This window comes from Parasteatoda tepidariorum, chromosome 2, assembly GCF_043381705.1.
Source record: "Parasteatoda tepidariorum isolate YZ-2023 chromosome 2, CAS_Ptep_4.0, whole genome shotgun sequence".
Classification (NCBI taxonomy): domain Eukaryota; kingdom Metazoa; phylum Arthropoda; class Arachnida; order Araneae; family Theridiidae; genus Parasteatoda; species Parasteatoda tepidariorum.
The window spans coordinates 97,094,875-97,115,783 of NC_092205.1; the positions used below are offsets into that span (position 1 = coordinate 97,094,875).

Below are 20,909 nucleotides of genomic sequence, written 5' to 3' on the forward strand. Positions count from 1 at the left end.
TTTCCTTTAAAGATGCCTTGCCCTTCACGTTTCCTGAATCAAATGGAACTCATTTCCTGTGTCTTCTATTTGGATGTAACAATGTCCGAATTATGCATTCTTGGCCACACCACCTCACCAAATCATAGAATGAACACCAATAGAAATGCAGCTGTTCCTGGTCAAGAGGATTTTTCTTCCTAATGCTTATTTTATGTTCATTTGATAATTGTTTAGTTTAGCACATAGGATGCATATTATTATGATCATATGATACAAATAATTACTAATTATGAACATAAGATGCACATTATTCTGACTATATGAATGCATGTTATTCTGACTATATGAACGCATATTATTGTGAACATTCAATGAATAGTATTTATGAATATGTGATGCATAATATTACTATCTTATGATGTGCTTAATTATAAACATATGACGTATTATATTGTGAACATATGATGCATATTATAACACATATAACGATGAACTAATGATGCTTATTAATATAATCATATGATGAATATTATTCTGACTATATGACGCATATTATTGGGAACATGCGAGGAATATTATTTATGAACATTGCATATTATTACTATCTAATGATGCATATTAAGATGATCATACGATGAATATTATTCTGACTATATGACATGAATATTATGATTAGCATATAATCAATATTAATATGATCATATGAAACATATTAGTGTGAGCATATGATGCATAATATGATGATCATATGAAGAATATTGTAGTGATCATACGATGAATATTGTTATGAACATATCATGCATGTCATTGTGAACACATGATGTATATATATTATTATGATCCTATGAATTTATTATGTGTTTATCATGATATGATGTATATTATGATGATCATATGATAAATATTATTATAAACATATTATGCATGTTATCATGATCATACTATTCATATTGCTATGAAAATAGGATACATACATAAAGCGCATGTAAAATAATGAAATAAAATAACTATATAATTTAATGATGCAAAATAATGATATAAAATAAGGTAAAATATTGATACTATAAACCGTGACACATTTTTCAGTTAACTTATTTCATTTTATTTATATCCATTTTTTAATGAAATTTTGGAGCTCTCACAAGTCTCTGAACTATAGAAATAGTTTCGATAGAGAGTGTGATTCGTAATTACAATAGTTTTTTGTCCCTTAGAAATAGAGAATCCCATAGAGAAATTAAAACAAAATTATAAAATCTAATAATTAAAAAAAAATAATATGTCATAATTAAATACACTTTATTAAGGAAACAATTAAGATTTAAAATAGATACATTTATGCAGCTTTTTCCACATGAGTTCTTGTTGCAATTGTCTTGATTTAAAAAAAAATTCATTTTATTAAAATATTTGCAACACAAAATAATATAATTATGAACTACAGCAACTTATCCCTCTGTAATATTTTTGAACATGTTTCAGCTTGCTTCGGATTATTATTGCAGATGAAAGGTATTTATAACTGAAAGGAAGTATGTGTGTGGGTCAGAAACCTTTTACCAGTCTTACAATAGAGAGAGGTATGCGGTTTGCTTTCATGATCATCTTCAACTTCCGGAGTAGTCACCATCCTCTGTGTGCGGCGTCAACAACTCCTATATTTTCCCTCATTTCCGGCTTAATGCTGGATTTTACTCATTAGCATTCTGTACGTGTAATGTTGCATGAATGACATTGTTTAAAGCAAAAAATGAATTAGATAATTGAATTTTGTTAAAATAATTCTTGAAAAAAATCAACAATTTTATTCGCCTAGATCAGGGCTAACATTTATTTATTTTGTTTGGTAGGAAAAGGATATTTTTAATTTATTAAATGAAATTCCATTTTTTTATAGAGTGCCTGGCCAAATTATTAGACGCACTCAAGATTCCATGTAAAATCTTAATTATTAGGTGATACTGTACAGCTTTATTGTTTTTACNGTCATTTTATATTGTTATAATTTTATTAAATGAAATTCCATTTTTTTATAGAGTGCCTGGCCAAATTATTAAACGCACTCAAGATTCTATGTAAAATCTTAATTATTCGGTGATACTGTACAGCTTTATTGTTTTTAAGGCGCTGACGTCATAGGTCATATGTGTAGGTATGAGAGGTCTTCTTCTTCTTAAAGTGCAAGCATCCGATTCACATGAAATTTACGTTTGTAATAAAAAAAAATTATTTTTTATTTGAAAGCACATTAAATTTAATGTTTTAACTATCAGTACTCTTTCGTACGGGTTATATTCGATATTCAAAGCAAAATTTCGAAAAAAAAGAGATTCTAATTAGTATATTTTTATTTTGAAGAAAAATCGCAGAATTTTTACATCCATAAAATAGAATAACTTTTATGATAAATATAGAAAATGTGAAAAATAGTTTATATAATTCACCCACTGAACTGTTGTACTAATGATACATGGATTAGTTTAAACTAAATGTATGAAAAAATCGATAACAAATGAAATGGATAAAAGAATCGATACAAAGTAGAAGCAGTACCCTTTAAAAATATCGATTCTAATTGATTGAAGTTAAAGTTTTCCTCATCGTATTTTAGGTCATTGACTTAATTTTTATGCGAAAGAAGAATTATTTCGATCACTAGACTGAAGCGTCGGTGGTATAACGGTTAGCATAGCTGCCTTCCAAGCAGTTGACCCGGGTTCGACTCCCGGCCGACGCAGGTTTCTTTTTAAATTTTTTCTCAGAGAAAAAATATAATTTTTGAAATCATAAGTGTCTTTTAATTCCGTTTTTTTATTAAGTAAAATTTCGAAAAACTTTTAAATATCTTTTTCTTAAAAATTAAGTCCTTTCTGACGTATATTTCTTATATATCCTAAATATCTATATCTTAAAATTTGTTAAAATCCATAAGCGTTTTTTAATTCTTTTTTTTTTTAAAGTAAAATTTCGAAAAACTTTTAAATATTTTCATCTTAAAAAATGGCAAACAAAAGTATTTTAATGTTTTCTGAAATAAGCAAAGACATTAAACAAATCGAAAAAAAGAAAAAATTAAAAAATGTCAATTAAAATCAAATAAAAAAATATATATCTAGTTTAAATAGAATACTTTGAAAAAGTCTTACCATGAAAGGAATAAAACGATCAATAATAGTTTCGCTATAATAATAATTTTTTCTTTAACAAATATTAACTTTTTTTCAAGAATATTTCATTAAATTAAATATAAATTCATTAAATATTTCGACCGAAATAAATTATAAAAATACAAATTTCGTTAAGTAAATTTGAGTTGGATTAATGCTTATTTTTTCTTTTGCGGAATATTATAGGAAGGAAAAAAACGTAAATAATAAAAAATATTAAATGTTAAACAAATGATAAATATTTTAAAAAATAAAATTTCTTATACAAATGATAAATATTTAAAAAAATAAAATTTCTTATACAAATGATAAATATTTTAAAAAATAAAAATTCTTATATATTGGCAGTAAGTTAATTNAGCAATGTAGAGAATATATATATATATATATATATATATAGTTTAAATAGAATGCTTTAAAAAAGTCTTGCCATGAAAGAAATAAAACGACCAATAATAGTTTCGCTATAATAATAATTTTTTCTTTAACAAATATTAACTTTTTTTCAAGAATCTACTTCATTAAATATTTCGACCGAAATAAATTATAAAAAATACAAATTTCGTTAAGTAAATTTGAGTTGAATTAATGATTATTTTTTCTTCCGTGGAATATTATAGGAAGGAAAAAACATAAATCATTAAAAATATTAAATGTTAAATAAATGACAAATATTTTTAAAATAAAATTTCTTATACAAATGATAAATATTTTAATAAATAAAAATTCTTATATATTGACAGTAAGTTAATTTAATTTTACTTGTAAGCATTATCAGCACTAGTGTAACAAATTTAAATAATTTGATGGCTAAAAGTATGATATTAAAATGATATAAATTAATTTATTCGTAAAAAATAAATTTATTTACTGTTGTTAGTAAAATTTAAAACTTCAATAACGCAAATAGATACATTGATAATTTTTAAAAAATGCATAAAAATGATGAACTTGTTTTTCTAATTTCTTCTCTAAGAAATTTTTCATTAAAGTAATCTTCGGAGCATTAAGCAATTGACAAACTAATGCATGCTTTAGAATGATTTGTAAACAAAACAATAAAAAGTGTTCTGAAAAAAAATTTTTTTTTACATATTTTTAAAGTGAGAAACAGAACGCAATATTTAGAGAAACTATTGAGTAAATATCAGATAGATAATTTTCTAATATCAGATTTCTAATCATTTTCTAATTATAGCGTTGAACTTTTGTTATTGTATAAAATTATCTTTTGTAAATGTAAACATTCATTTTAGTATAATTAATATTGAAAATTGCACGCAGAAATTTCCTATGCTAACATTAGAGAACGTAAAGAGCTTGAAACACGTTTTTTATACACAATTTTACGGGCAATCAAAGACTTTACAATTAAATAACAACACAATTCATTTTTCCTGCACTACACCACGTTGCCACGTTCTTCAATTTGTATACGTTACTTAGCAAAATTACGCCGTGAAAACTGGTTTCACTGCATGAGCACTTAACTTGCGGTGAAGGGACATTTACAGAACAACATAAAAACCAACGAATGCGTTGTAAAAATTCTAAGTACGTTGGAATCGGACTGAAAATGCTTTATTTTTCAAATAAATTATAATAGTCATGGATGTTATTATGTATAAATTTAAAGCTAAGAAAAAGAAGTCAAAATATTACTCTAGCATAATTGATAAAAATTTGAGTGCAACTATGCATTTCATATAAATTCGGTCATTTATACTACATAAGCCATATCAAAAAAGTGTAATCTCAAAATAATAACAATAATAATAAAACATAACTGAAGTTATTATTGACTTATAGCTGATTTTTAAATGATATTTACTGATTTATAACTGTATTTACTGATACTTAGTTACTAATTCTAGAAGAATGTTCCTTGGGAAAAATTCATCAAGTATTTTTTGCAACGCAAAACTTTAGTTGAACAAGTATTATCTTGAACAAACGTCCTACTTCAATAATATGCTTAGATCTGATATTAGGACACAATGAATATTTTATTTTTTCTCCTTAAAAAACTGCTCAGTTCGAGATTTTGCAGCTTAATAACAATACATAATTCAAAGGGCACATTGAACATCTTAATTAATACTTTGTTAAATTTTTGTAATTATTTATTTTATGTATTCTTTTATTTATCTATTTATTATTATTATTTGCAAGTTTTTTAATACAGAATTATTTTTCGAGATAATCTTCATTAGACGCAAAATTTCATTAAAATATGCAAATATATAACTACGACATTTCGCTCAATAAGAAAACACCACGAAATCTTTTCCGAACTGTTTGTTATTATACGCGAATAATTTGAAAATTTTATTAATTTTTTGCACCCTAAAATTTTTGTAGGGCAAGTATTTAGTACGTTACGAACAGAACAAGATAAAACTTGATGAAATGTCAGATTACATAAAATATTTTTGTATTGTCTGATTCTGTCATTTTATATTGTTATAATCTACGGCTGCCTACAAAAAATCTTTCGCTTATTTTGGTTTATTTTATTTAATTATTTGTTTAATTACTAGTTTGTATTTTTGGTACAAAAGTTTTATCGGACCGCTGTCCTCTCAATGAATAGAGATAAAACTTTATTAAAATCGGTATTATATATTAGAATAATCAAATAAAGATTATTATTATTTCCTTAATTTGCTCGATTATGGCTATATGTCTTAAAGCGCATGCTAGTTGTTTTTATTTCATAGATTTCGTATGAATATATTCAATAAAATTTTCAAAACAATTTAAAAATTAATATACTGTTTCTGTAGGTCTACTTTAAAGTCTTTCTTTTCTTTCTTTGATGTAAATATCAACAAAAAAAAATGTAAAAGAAAATATATGCTGCTGCAACAAAATCATCCTATCACATTCATGGATATAATAACTGGACTTTATGACCAGTTTATCATTCCAAACCACACCATATTTTTTTTTTATATACAACGACAAAAACAAAGAAACTAAAATGTCTCCAAAAGTTTCTTTGTTTATGAAGAAGTTAAAAATTTCCTCAGCTCCTCCAACCCACAAGAGTGCTTTTCAGCCAGGAACATAATATGTTACTGACAGCACCAGGAGTGTGTCCTTTATGGAGGCCTACCTTTTAATGCACCATTACCTGCGAAGCCTACTTAGGCCTTAAGGCATTAAGTTTTTATAGTGATTTTATAAATTGTTCTTTCATCGTTCTATTTTCCGTCCTTTCCAAGAAAACGGTACTTTTCCCTGGCGACTCCATTTCGCCCACCCCTTTTTATATAGCTGTATATCTTTTAATGCTGGGTCTCTCTGGAGTTATAGTTTAGTGCGCAGGCTTTACGGGCCTCTAAAGCTTTATGTCGAAGTTTGTTTTATAGAGGATGGATATAGCAGGGGATGTTGTTATGCTTCAAAGAAATTAATGGAAAATTTAGAAATAGGGGACGAAACAATCTTCAAGTATGTTGTATTCTCACAAAGTGATTTTAAAGCAGGAATTTTGTTAGCCGTGCAGTAAAGTTCACCACATATTTTTATGATTTAGACAGAATTGGTAATGAAATCGAAATATCTTTTAGGAAATGAATTGGAGTGTCTACACATTCGAACGGTGTGAGTGGAGTTGAAAAATGCATGAATGAGTCGTAATACTTATTTTTAAAGAAGTTTTGGACGATGCACTCTGAACCAATGAAACTGAATACCAATAAACAGTAACAGAATTGCCAATAACTGAAGAGCTGATTGGATGGAGACTCTAAGGGGAATTTCAGTGAATTTGAATAAATTGGATTCTAATTTTATACATTGACAGTTGGTAATAAACACTCAATAATTTATTTTCTATTGTCTAAAGACTATTTCTTTCCCGCATAAAAATTTATTTCTCGTCCTCAAGCGTTTAGTTGGTGAAGTCTGTAAATTTCCAACACTCTTTTAATTGATTGATTTGTTTATTTACGTCACACTGGAGCTGCACAATGGGCTATTGGCGACGGTCTGGGAAACATCCCTGAGGATGATCCTAAGACATGCCATCACAATTTTGATCCTCTGCAGAGGGGATGGCACCCCCACTTCGGTAGCCCGACGACCTGCATGCGAAGTCGAGCACTTTACAAAAGAACAGTTTAACGAGGACCAATACCGCACACCCTCTGTCCCTACGCAGACTGTTCCAAGTAGTCACCCACCAGCACTCTGACCGCAGTCAGTGATGCTTGACTTCGGTGTTCTTCTGTGAACCGTGTCTTAACGATCAGTCCACTGCGGGACAACACTCATTTAAACTGTTCAGGTTATTAGCGTTCGTATTTCTGGCATTTTGGTTGGCTGCCAAAATACAGGATTTCTAAGATTATTCGTAACTTGTTTGTTACAAACTTCCAACCTTCCACCACTCTGAAAATGTTCAAAATTGACACTTCATACCTATGCTCACTAAGATCTCGGAAATTAAATGACTTGGCAAAGGTAGGTGTTTTATTTATGTCGCACTAGAGATGCACATTAAGCTATCGACGACGTTCTGGGAAACATCCCTGATGATGATAAAAAGAGATGTCATCACAATTTTGATCCTCTGCAGAATGGATCTCTGCTTAGGTAGCCCGACGAACTGCGAGCGAAGTCAAGCACTTTAAGGTAAAACAGTTTAAAGAGGACCGATACCATACGCAGGCTGATCAAAGTGATCACCTACCCGCTTACTGATCAGTTATGCTTGACTTTGGTGTTCTACTGGGAACTGTATCTTTACAATCAGTTCTCTGCGGTACATGACTTGGCACAAAAAAAGTCTATTTTGTAAGTTTGATAATTGTAAAACTAAAATAATATGAATGAATTGATAATGGTAACGGTACAGTAAAACTAAAATAAGACATTTTACTTGAAAAAACCCCTGTTTTTCTACAGTAAAGCTTTCAACGCAGCCTTTTAAATATTCTGTTAAGTTGTGAAACTAAATTCTCTTACAACACTAGGATTCAGAGCTCAAAAAAATATTTATTTAAACTTTTTCCTGTAATAAAAAGCCACCTTTCATAATTTATCGAAAGGTGGAGTATGTATCTTTATAAGCACCTGCGATGCCATTCTGAAAGACTGAGGTTCGATCCTTAGTGGTGGCTTGAAGCCCATCCAGCTTCTGATCGATGGGTACCAGATTGTCTGGGAAGTAGAGGTGCCATCGTGTGCTATGCTGAGCACATTACCACGAAATTGTGCTGATTTAACTTGTTTGACCCCCTTGGCCCTGCGGAATGCTTTGTTTGTTTTTTTCGGGGAGGAGGATGTAAACAAAACAATTTTAATGCAACAAATATGGCCACATTTTAATTGGATTATTATAATTTATGGAAGCTCATAATGAGGGGAGGGGTAATCATATAATGAGGAATGGCTATGTTTTGAATTATTACGTAATAATCCAAATACCTTTTACTGGGAAAATCTTTTTTATGTAGAGGAAATTTTCTTCACATTTAAAGAGATTGAGAAAAAATCGTGATAAATCTAAATTTTTCTCCTGAAGTAAACAATTTTTACATCCAATCGTTCCTTAGTATATTTTCTAGGTAGATACCTCTAGTTAATAACACAATACGCAGAAAACAGAAGCAACTGAAAATAGTGGGGTTTTTTTATACCAAAAATGCTCTTAAAAGACACTTTCCTAAACAGTTGGGATATATAGCTTACAATTGGGAAATATTGCTCCAATTTTAGAACAAATCATCCAATTAGAAGCAAAAAAAATTTTGAAAAATATTTTGCAAAATGGAATGGAAAAACAATTGAATAGAAATTAAAAAAAAAAAACTTCGTTCCATTTTTCCTTTTATCTTATGTTATATTTGAACCAAGAGATAAAATGCCACAGGAAAATTTTTAAAAAAAAGAAAGGTCAAATTTCTGAAAACTAAATTGTAAGACATTCAAAGAAAACCACAGCTATGTAGAGTAAATGTTTTCAGGTATGTGTGAACAAAACAAATTAAAATTATTGATTTATTAACAAACCTCATTGCAGCATCGACTTACAATGCTTAAGCAAACAAGTAAGGCTGATTAATTTCAGTGATACAACTAAGCTTTACACATGGTTTCTGTAATCACATATCGGGAATTGGAACTTTGTATAATCGTGCCTTTTAAGCATTAGTGACAACCGACGATTGATGAACAAGGGGGTTGCTTAGGCTTAAACAAGCATTAGGGATAATCTCTCCGAATAGTAGTTTACTCGTAGTCTCCGTGTTTGTATATGTACTACCTCGTGGGACAAATCGAAACATCATCATGCATGACAGCGCAAATCGATACGGGACAAACGAAAATCGATAGAAGGAGGTAAATGCGAGACAGTTGTTACCAAATGCTAATATGGAAGAAAGGAAATGTTACCAATTAACGAATATTAATGAGTTGTGCTTTGATGGTAAATGAGAGTCAAAAATGCTGAACAATAATGAAGAGTAATTAATTCAATAAAAAATGTTACCAATTAATGAAAAATTATGAGTTATCTATTGACAGTAATTGAGAGCTAAATAATACTGAACAAGAATAAAAAAGTAATAAAGGTGCTCTTTTATTAAAAATTTAATTTACAAAATGTTACCAAATGAAAAATTATGAATTAATCATAAGAAGGTTGAAATTGAGGTCCAAAAATACTGAATAAGACTGAAATTGAAAAAGTAATATAAAAATGCACCTTTTAAAAAAAATGAAACAACGCACAATTAAATCATTATGAAATACTAAGCAATTTGCAGAAATGTGTATAATATTAGAATAATATGCTCATTTCTAATGTAAGGGTATATTAGTTATGCAAGAGGTATATTAAAAAATTCATATATGTTACGTCTTTTTATGTGTAAATTACATCATGTATATTTTAATGTATATCGATTATGTAAGTTTACGGGTACACGGTATAGTTTCATGCAACATTTATTAGTTTTGAAAATCGGTCTACGCAAGTCGAAATTTCTAGAAACCAAGACAAATTTTTAGGAGCCTGCATGCTATGGAATTTAATATTACCTAAACCCGACTATGATTGGAAGTATAGTATGCAGTTTTAATACACAGACAATTATAATATCTTAAATATATGAAAAATTTCAAAACATTTTTTAGAATTGCCAATTTGGAGAGATTTTTCCACCTAGATAAAAACCATTTAGTTCAATAAATAATTCCCAATTTTTGTAATTAGCCAGGCAATGCAGCGTTGGAATTACTTTCCAAATATTAAAACTTATGTCACAAAAGTCTTCGCATTTTTACCAAACTGAAGCATTACTTCATATTAAAATTTTGCGCCATGTTTTTTTTTTCTTCTTTTATTTTAACATATATATACGTCGTTAAGCAGCCGACCCAATTTTAGGTTTACGACTACCAATGTTCAACTCCGTAACCTTGTAATTTTGAACCAATCCAGAAGACAAGGAAACTTCTGAATCAGTACCCCCAGAGGAATTGACTTGTTATGGGAACTTGGCGGACTTTGCAACTCGACAGATTTAACGTGCCTCAGTCACCATTTACTGCATGGGGAATCTTCGGCCGGCGGGGATCAAACCCACGAACTCTTGAACATGGGCCCAGTGCCCTACCAACCAGGCTATCCCAGCCTAAAGTAAACCTCTTTGCGCCATGTTTATGATTAGCATAGAAAGAGTGAATTAAAAATAGGCAAACCTAACAGTTATGCGTGATCGTTACATTTTTATAATTAACATAGAAGACGCTGACTAAAATTGGCATAAGTTTACCTAACAGTTGAGAGTTGCTGTCACAAACTCACAACAGTTATAAAAGAAAAAGCATGTTATTCTCTAAAAATTATTATTTCATGTTAAGACAGAACCCTCGAAAAACAGCCTTAAAGGTTATTTAGTGTAGTAAGAAATTTCACTTTCCTTAAAAATGGTGCACTTCCGTTACAAAAATTCTTTTCTTTCTTCTTTAATTATGTGTCTGAGAACAAAATAAATTACTTTACAATACGTTTTCAGTGTCCCTGAAAGTAAGACATTTATTTAAACCACTTGAGCGTGACTCACGAGAGTTTACAACTTACAACCAAACGATTCTTCTAGAACTCTAGCGTGATTTAATTTCCATTGCTCTTGTATAATAGTTTTCTTTAGAATAAATAAAAAAATTATAAATTCTTTTGTATTTATGCTAAAAAAGCATACATTAATTAATCGTCTAAGCTTTTTATTACTACTTCTGACAACCTCATTATAATTTTGCTTGTAGTAAAAGTGAACTCAATCTTCTGGAATGTGGTGCAACTTAAAAACTTTTGAATTTCTCCTTTAGATACCTGCATTGGATTGGTAAAAAATAACAGCTTAAGAGTAATTACGCATAACTCATAAGTGTAATGAGCAAGAAAAGAATACAAATAATACATACGATATAGCATAGGAGTATTGGAACATGACCTAAGAAAAAAACATTTACAGTCAAACGATTCATATAAAACTCAAGCGGGATTACAGTAATAATCGTTTTCTTCAGAATCGATCAAAAAAAACTCTAAAATTAAATTGTTACTTTTGTAATTATGCTTAAAAGCATATAATAATTAATCCAGTAATCCTTTTTATAAAAACTGTTGTTAACATCAATATAATTTTGCTTGTAATAAAACTAAACGCCATCTTCTGGAATGTGGTGCAACATAAAAATCTTAGAATGTCTCTTTTAGATATCTGCATAGAAAAAGTAAAAAAGAACATCTTAATATGAACTACGCATAACACATAAGTATAACATACAAGAAAAGTGTAAGAATAATGCATAAGAGATAGCGTAGGAGTATTATTAGAACAAGACATAAGAAAAACAAATTTACAGCCAAACAATTCATCTAAAACTCAAGCGGGATTACATTAATAATCGTTTTCTCATAATCAATCGTTTTCACTTAAATTGTTTTTTGTAATCGTTTTCCTCAGAAAGGTTCTAAAATCAATTGTTATTTTTGTAATTATGTTAAAAAAGCATATAATAATTAATTCACTAATCCTTTTTATAACAACTGTTGTTAACCTCATTATAATTTTGCTTGTAATAAAACTAAACGCAATCTTCTGGAATGTGGTGCAACATAAAAACCTCTGAATGGCTTTTTTAGATATCTGTATTGAGTTAGTAGAACATAACATCTTAATCCCCACCTCAAATAACGACTAATAAAATTATATTTCCGCCTTCCCACGCTCTCACTAAGCACCCTGTTGTTAAAATTGCGTTCTAAACACATTCGCAGAACGTTAAAATTAGCAAGAACATCTTTAGAAAGATTGACACTAATGCATTCTTCTTACTCTTGAGCAGAGCTCTGAAATGCTGAATTATATATTTAAGTAGCCATTTTCGGTCACACGAGTCTACTTGTAATAAACATCCGCCGCAAATAAAAAAAAAGTTATTAAGTTTAAATTAAAAGCAAAAATTTAACTGAACAAAATAAATGAAGTAGTGTAATACTTCGATATAGTGTGAAGTACTGATATTTTTTTAACATGGTGAAAACGATATTTTAGAATTATGTCACACGATATAATATGCATACGCTTTATAATCCTTCGGTATTGATGTTTTGTCAACTAATAACGTGCGTGCTAACGTTAATTTTATTTAATTAAATTGTAATTGAACAAATTTTGCAGTTCTAACAAAAAAATTTATTTAATAAAAATCAACTTAAATAATTATAGCTTATGCATTCTTTTTCTCCTACTCGTCAAAAATCAGTAAATTGCAGCCCTTTAGATGTTTATGTAACATTTGATAAACCCCATTTTTGATAAACCTCAACATTTTAAATTTGTTGTCGACTTGATGTATAATGAATTATAAAGTAATAGTCGGTCAACTATTAAAAACGACCATCTATTTCTTTTTTCTTTTGAAAAATCTTGAAATTAATGTTTTTCTAAAAAATTCTGCTGGTATGCGTGGTGTAGTTTTACACAGAAACCCATCCAAAACGATGCTTCTCAAATTTTCTCCAAAGAAAAAATAATACTTATAATAATTTAAATTTGTAATCCGTAATTCGATAAACTAAAAATGTAAAAAAAAACAGAATATTAATTAAAATTTGTTCTACTCTCTCAACTAATTCTCATTTAAATAGTGTAACTAGTTCAGTGACGTTAAATCACACAGAAGTAAATAGAAGCACGATAAAGCTTACAAAATTAACTGCTATTGAATATTTTGATGATCCAAACACATGGTTGGAAGCCAGTTCGAAAATTCAATTAATAAAAGTTACTATTTTTCAGACATTGAAAAGCTTATTTATCTTATAAATTTTGTTGGATAAACAGCTTTAAAGGTAGTTTTTTATTTTATATTTTATAACCGTTGTTGAACAGCCGACTACTAATGTTCAATTCCGTAGCCTTGTAATTTTGAACCCAATCCAGAAGACAAGGGAACTCCTGGTTCAAGTAGTCAGTGAAATTTGCCTTCGTTGAGAACTTCTTGATGGAATTAACCCGCATTTGCGTTACATGGAGAGGAAGACCACGAGGACCTCCCACGGTTAGGCTAACGGCAAAGGGACTCTAACCCATGATCCATCTACCGCTGAGGATGTTTCACGTTAGCACTGTGGTCGGTGCAAGCCGGATGCGGATTCGTATAGACCATCCATACCCAGTTCACCTCATTGGAAGGCGAACGCTCTATCTCCTGAGCCATCACAGCTCTCAAAGGTAGTTTCGGGATTTTCTTTGACGGGTGATAATAATAAAACTACCCTTAACTAGTTGAAAGATTGGTTTGGATGGAAAAAACTTATTTATAATGCCCATTCAGGCTTATTATTCAATACCGTGCTTATAAAGAATAACTTAAATATTTTTGGATAGAGAAAAATATTTGATCGAGTAGAAATTGAATTAAAAAATAAAAAGTTTACAATCGTTGGAAATAGATTACGCATCGTACGGGAATCTTTTAACATCGATTATTTCGAAGATTCTTTCTTCTGAATTAAAAAAGAAAAGAGGGATATAATTGGAAATTGAAGCCCATCTAAAATTTTTAAGCGGAAAAATTAACAGTAGCTAAAAAAAAAACACCCCCATGACAGATATTAAATGTCCTAATACTCAAAAAGAAGATAAAAATGAAGTCAAGGCTACGACCATTGAAAGAAATATCATCGGCTCATAGATTATGCGCAACCACTAAGTTAATTAATAATAGTGTATGTAAGTGACCATGACCCCCGAGAGATGCGATTCTTAAACAGTAGAAGAAGTAAAAAACAATTTTAATTAAACAGAGGCTAGCTGCTTCCTTTGTTTGAAACCAAATCTTTAAATAAATTATTATTACAGTAAGAAGAATTGTTGTTATATTAGCTGGCCACATTCAAAAACGATTTGCTTTAAATTAGAAGAAAATAAACAATCAAAAGTTATAAACAATGGAGAAAACCCAAGGGAAAATTCAGAAATCGTTACTGCAATTTTTTCTCGTGAGAATAAATTAAATTGTAAACAGAATTCGAATTTTATTTATTTACAAAGTTGCACTGTCATCGAGGAAAATAAAAACAAACAAGACAGTTTAATTCAACGAACTTTCATAACAAATAAATTGGTAAAAAGTTTAAATTTGCCATTAATTAAGAAGGAAAGATTATTATTTAATTCTTTTGGACCAGAACATTCCCAAACCAGCTTGTTTAATATAGTACGTTCGTGATTTACGAATTTTTAAAAACAAGTCAACTCACGGATGATTTTCACAGCGAAACTAATGATGGATTATTTTTAATCGAATTGGATTATTATTTTGATACAGTGACTGGCCGAATTTATAGATTTGACGAGAGATTAGAAGCAGAGACAATCTTCGGATGTTGTATTTATGGGCACATAAGTAAAATAAGCAATCTACGTCAGTAGATTGAATTATGAACGTAGTTGTTAACCATGGCAATGAAAGTTTAATGCGAAAATTTTTTGCCCTTGACTCAATTGGTATTTTGCCCGATGCTCCAGCTACTAAACGGAGAAGAAACAAAAGTTCAAGAGTTTGAGTCTTCCATTACATTTGATAAAAGCTATAAAATAAAATTTTCCAATGAATTAGTACTAATAGACAATTTAAAATCCAATAATTACGGTATCGACTTTAAGGTACTTCAACATCTTGTAAACAAATCTAACAAGGACCCTTATTTACATAAGGAATACAAAAAAAAACATAGAATCATACCTTTTAGAGGGTTTTATTGAAGAAATTTCGGAACTATATTTTATCTTTCCCACAGGGCGGTTGTTAAAGAATATAGATTGAGTACAAAACTCCGCGTTGTCTTCGATGGATGTCGCTCCCGGCTGAATCTTGTTCTTTAAGGATTATCTACACGCTGGTCCTAAATTAATAATAATTTTGATATTCTTGTAAACTTTAGGAACAAGAAGACAGCGTTAGTTGCTAACCTGAAACAAGCATTTCTTAGCATGAGAATCGTGGATGAAACTTGAGATGCGACAAGATTTCCTTGGACGAAGACTCATTTTGATAAAGATAAGCTTGAAATATTTAGATTTACACGAGTTTTAGTTGAACTCGCTTCTAGTCCATTTATTGTTGCAGTAGCTGTAAATTTTCATTTGAAAAAGTAACAACAAACTTTTCCATAAACAATAAAAATTTGTAGAGAATCGTTATATGTGGACGATGTGATAGGAGGCGAGGATGATGTAGAAAAAGCTTTTAGTTTCAGACATGAAGCTTTTACGATGCAGGCATGCAATTTACAAAATAGAATTCGAATTCAAAATCTCTTTTAGACTTATAGGAAACTAATGATATTTAAACAGATCACACGAGACTTATTACTTAAAATAAGGTGGAATAGTGACACAGATATTTGTATAAATAAAATTTCTGAATCACCTCCTTTTTCAGAAATCGGTTTTATAATGGTCGTTGAACAGCCGACCCAATTTTTGGGTTTACGACTATTAATGTTCAACTACTTAGCCTTGTCATTTTGAACCCAATCCAGAAGACAAAGGAACTCCTGAATCATGGAAGAAATTTGCCTTGGTGGAGGGCTTTTTCATGGAACTAACCCACATTTGCGTTACATGGAGAGGAAGACCACGAGAATCTCCCAGGGTTAACCTAACGGCAAAGGGACTCTAACCCACGATCCGTCTACCAATGAGGATATTTCACGTCAGCACTGTGATCGGTGCAAACCGGAATACATACAAATCTGAACCACCTCTTTTTAAAATCCATTTAATATTCACTTTGATTGTAATTAAGCAGTGTCGTAAGAATGCTTGTGGCGAAAGCCATTAGCTGCATTTCTTTGTTGTTTTGTCCTGGGCTTTGTCTAGTCATTTTCGGTATATTTATAGTAAGTTAATCGCGATGCATCGATCTGCTTTAGTCATAAACTGGCTAAACTTCCTTATTTGAATTTTTTGTGGTCAAATATGGCTGAAAGGTGTCTTTCTCATTGTTTATCCACTTCGTAAACGAGAAAAAAAAGAACTTATGGGCAACACTTTCCAAGAAAAGGATGGAAAGAAAGAAGAAAAAAAAGAATTTTCTCTCTTTTCCAATACTTACAAAGATCAATTATTCAGTTTCACGTTCCAGTAGCTTTAGTACTCTACCATAAAACCTTTTTATGGCCCTCTTCAGAGTTTCGTGACTTCTGGAAAGAGGGGTGGAGGAAGGGGGGATTCATCAGTGTATGCAATGCATGTGCATATATGCGATCTCGACTCTAAATTCAGAAAAGTGCCACATCTCGCATTGCTACACGGGGATGGTTGTAGCAGATGGTTTCATCCACACCTATGCCTGTACAAAAATGAAGCTAAAATGTAATGGCAACGTAAAAGACTTGGCGGTCTTTTTTTTAGCTTGTCAGACTTCCGAAATAAATAAAAATTAAGCATTGAAAACAAATTTTCAATTTTAAATTCAGAAAAGTACCGTAACTTATATTGCTATACACAGATGTTGGTAGAAAGATTGTTTCATTCGTACCTATGATTTTACAAAGTGGGTTCCATCATTTCTTAACGTAGTGAATCCATGAACTATAAATGGATATTAAGAATTTGAGAAGTCGATGCTTAGATCTCGATTCTAATGCCAGAAACGTGCCACAACATGTATTGCTATGCACGGATCGTTATAGCGGTGGGTATAATTTGCACCTATGTTAATGCAAAAAGAGTCAAATTGAACTGCAACGTAAAATACTTAGCGTTTTCATGTCTCTTTTTAGCGGGGTGAACTTTAAATATAAAAATAAACTTTAAATATTAGAAACAGTAATGATATATAGATTCTAAATTCAAGAAAGTGCCGTAACTTACATTGCTATATACTGATGTTGATTTTCGAATCTTCTGTACCAATGCTCTCTTACAAAATTAAAGTTAAATATAATTGCGAAGTCAACTTAAACACTAGTTAGTTCATTCTTCTTTTTAACATGGCTGACGAACGAAATAGAAGCAAATTTTTGAGAATGCCGATCGAACTATGCAGGGGTCAGTGTGAACTGGCCTTATATCAGAAAGGTTTGAAGTTCGAATCCCGGTCAAGTCATGGGTGTTCTTTCATTCTCTGTACTATCTATCCTTACTAGTAGGCCCACCAAATATAGTGCCCCTGAAAGAGTGGCCTATAAACCTGCCCTAATACGCCTGAATTGACGAAACAAAAAGTGGGCATTGGAGAGAAAAAATTGAGAATTGGATACAAACCTAAATATCTAGATCTCGATTCTAAATTCATGACCTATCCATGGATGGTTGTAGTAAATGTATTCCTCCGCACCAATCTTACTGACTCACTAAAATAAAAATAAACGTCAAGTATTGGACACAGAATTACAATTTGTTATTTTTTTAACAGAATAAGGTTAGCTTCCAGAAATCAGGAGCATTTTCTTGGAATAACATTTCCAAACAAATCTAGGAGAGGAAAAAAAAACATTCTCTTTATCTTCATCAGATGTGGGTTGAAATAATGACGACATGGCGACTTTCTCCGGTATAAATTGGTGGCATAATAGACGAGATAGCAATCTCGTGTCGTTCCATGGGGCTATATTCTGAGCAATTCTTTTATTTCGTTGGCCATTTTTCCTTCTGTCCGAATTCAGCTCTTTAATCATGATTAACGTTGATAGAAGAGAACGGGAGTATAAATAACATAGTCCCACGCGCTTTTGTTTCAGGAATCCAATGCATAAAGGGTTCGGGGCAGTTTAGAGATGAGCAATATTTTTATCGAAGGAGACACGTAAAAACCAAATTTTTCTTAATATTTTTTCCGAATAGGTATATATTGGATTTATAAATCTGATATGTAAAGAAACATGGTGTGTCTAATCGCAGAATTAATAAAAAGAGAAAGGTTTTTACAGATCAGCAAATGGATTTGTTAAACATCAGTTTGGAACTGGAATTCTAGAATTAATTATCAAGTCTTGGAACTGGTATACTAGAATTAATTATCCAGTCTGGACTGGGATACTAGAATTAATTATCAAGTCTTGGAACTGGTATACTAGAATTAACTATCCAGTCTGGAACTGGAATACTAGAATTAATTTTTCCAGTCTGGAACTGGAATATTAGAATTTATTTTTCCACCTATATGAAAATAATCATATTATCAAAATAAACAAATAATTATTATTTTTTGCAATTTTTTTATGAGACCAGATAAAGCAGTGTTGGGGTCACTTTTAAAATATTCAAAAATCAGAACACAAGAGCTCTTCAATTTTTTTAGAACTGTGTTTCCTAGAAATTTACTTTATAGTGACGTTTTGCTCCATTTTCGTAATTAGCATAGAGGGCGTTGGCTAAACTTGATCTAACAGCCATGAATAACTGTTACCAACTCACAGCAGTTACGAAAAATTAACAATTATTCTAAAAAAATAACGTTACTTCATGTGACGACACAATTTCCGAAAAACAGCCTTAACTGTTGGTGCGAGAGCAACTGTTCTGTAACAAACGGGAAGCTCTTAAAAGGGGAGATATCCTGAAAAAGAACAAAAAAAAATATTAATAAAAATAAAAACAGGAACCTGACGACTGGAAACAGTTTTGTGTTATTAGTACTTTTCCCTTTATTGGTGATAAGAATCCGAAGTACCATAAAAATTTAATGGTTTTTGTTTCTCTCCCCTTCGATTTTTTTTTCCTTTAACTTTTGAATTCTTTTTGAGGCCACCCTTTTTATTCCAGCGTAACACCCTTCTAGAAGTATTTATTTATTTTTTTATTTAATATTCTAAACATGTTTTTTTTTCTTTCTGCTTCTAATCTCTTCCAACATTCTTCCTTTTTCATATTCAAAAGAAGAACGTAATTTTCGGAGACAGAAAAAGAAAACAGGAAATATTTTAAATCTGTTTAAGAGGCGGAACCCCCAGCTACTCAGTTCGGGAAAAATGTTTCAATGTGAATTTTTATTTTGGCATCAGAAAGGGGTGAATCTCTATGAAAAGGTATTTAGATAAGAATTTTTATCGCTGTGTTTTCTATGATGTCAAAATTTTTTTTTAAACTTTAAAAAAATAAAGAAAGGTGATAAAAATGTTTTTCTAAAAGCTGATAGCTCTGCATAAAAATGGCAATAATGACTTAGACTTGTTTCAGTATAAAGGTTGACTCACAGAAGAAGAAAAAAGATAGAGAATAAATTCGGTCGGAAAAACTGTTATTTTGTATAGTTAATTTATTTATTGGGAATTTTCGATTGGAAAGGTTCCTCTCGATTTAGTTGCCAGTCAAAATAGAATACATTTCGTCAAAAGCTAATATTAAATTCTTATAAGTAATAATCATATATGGCAACGTTACTTTTAAAAAGTAACGAGTAAAAGTACAAGTATTTTTAAAAAAAGTAACGAGTAAAAAGTAAAAAGTTCTTATTTTAAAAAGTAACGAGTAAAAAGTACAAGTAAAAGTACAAGTACTAAACAAAAAAAGTAACGATTTAAAAGTACATTTCTAGGAAATCGAAAATTCAAAGTGACCTAAAATTTTATTAAATAATATTCTTATGTTCTTCAATGGTTTTGCAAAATTGGTTTTATATATTTAATTATTTTTAATTTTGAAAGTTATTGACATTAATTTATTTTTAAATTCGGAGGAATATTATAATATAATTTTATGATATAATCGTATAATATAATTTTAAAATCAAGTTTAATTTTAATATGAAACTTTTTATGGATTTGCACGAAAAAGAAATTTTATCTATTGATTTTAATTTTTAGTTTATTATCTTTATTTATTTAAATTACCATTGATTTAAAATTGTTTTACTCTATAGAAACGCGTTTTAAAAGCACAAACATAAACAAAGCAAACACGGGGTTTCAGATAGCTTTGTGATCTTTGAGCTAGTAAAAAATAATTGAATGTGCAGTATAAGTTGAAACAGAACAGTCTACAGTTTTATTTGTAACAATGGCTAATGCTGAAGTCATGCGAGAAAATCATTTTCCGAACATTTCTGCCAAACGGAATGATTAAAATTTGTAAACGAATTTTAGTATCAGCGGCTAAATTAATACCTTCGAGTTTTCAAGAGTTAAAATAGTAAAATAGTTTTCAGTAGCACAAATAGTTCCGAAGTTCTTAGAGATTTGACTGGGCGTTGTTTGACAAGGTCGGACATAAACATAATTTT

General features: G+C 30.3%; 1 non-coding gene across 1 annotated transcript; it reads left to right on the forward strand.

The window, feature by feature from the left end:
- Positions 1 to 2,647: 2,647 nt before the first annotated feature.
- On the forward strand, positions 2,648 to 2,719 carry TRNAG-UCC (transfer RNA glycine (anticodon UCC)). Its single transcript has one exon. It is a non-coding gene; the product is annotated as a tRNA-Gly (tRNA).
- Positions 2,720 to 20,909: the final 18,190 nt, after the last annotated feature.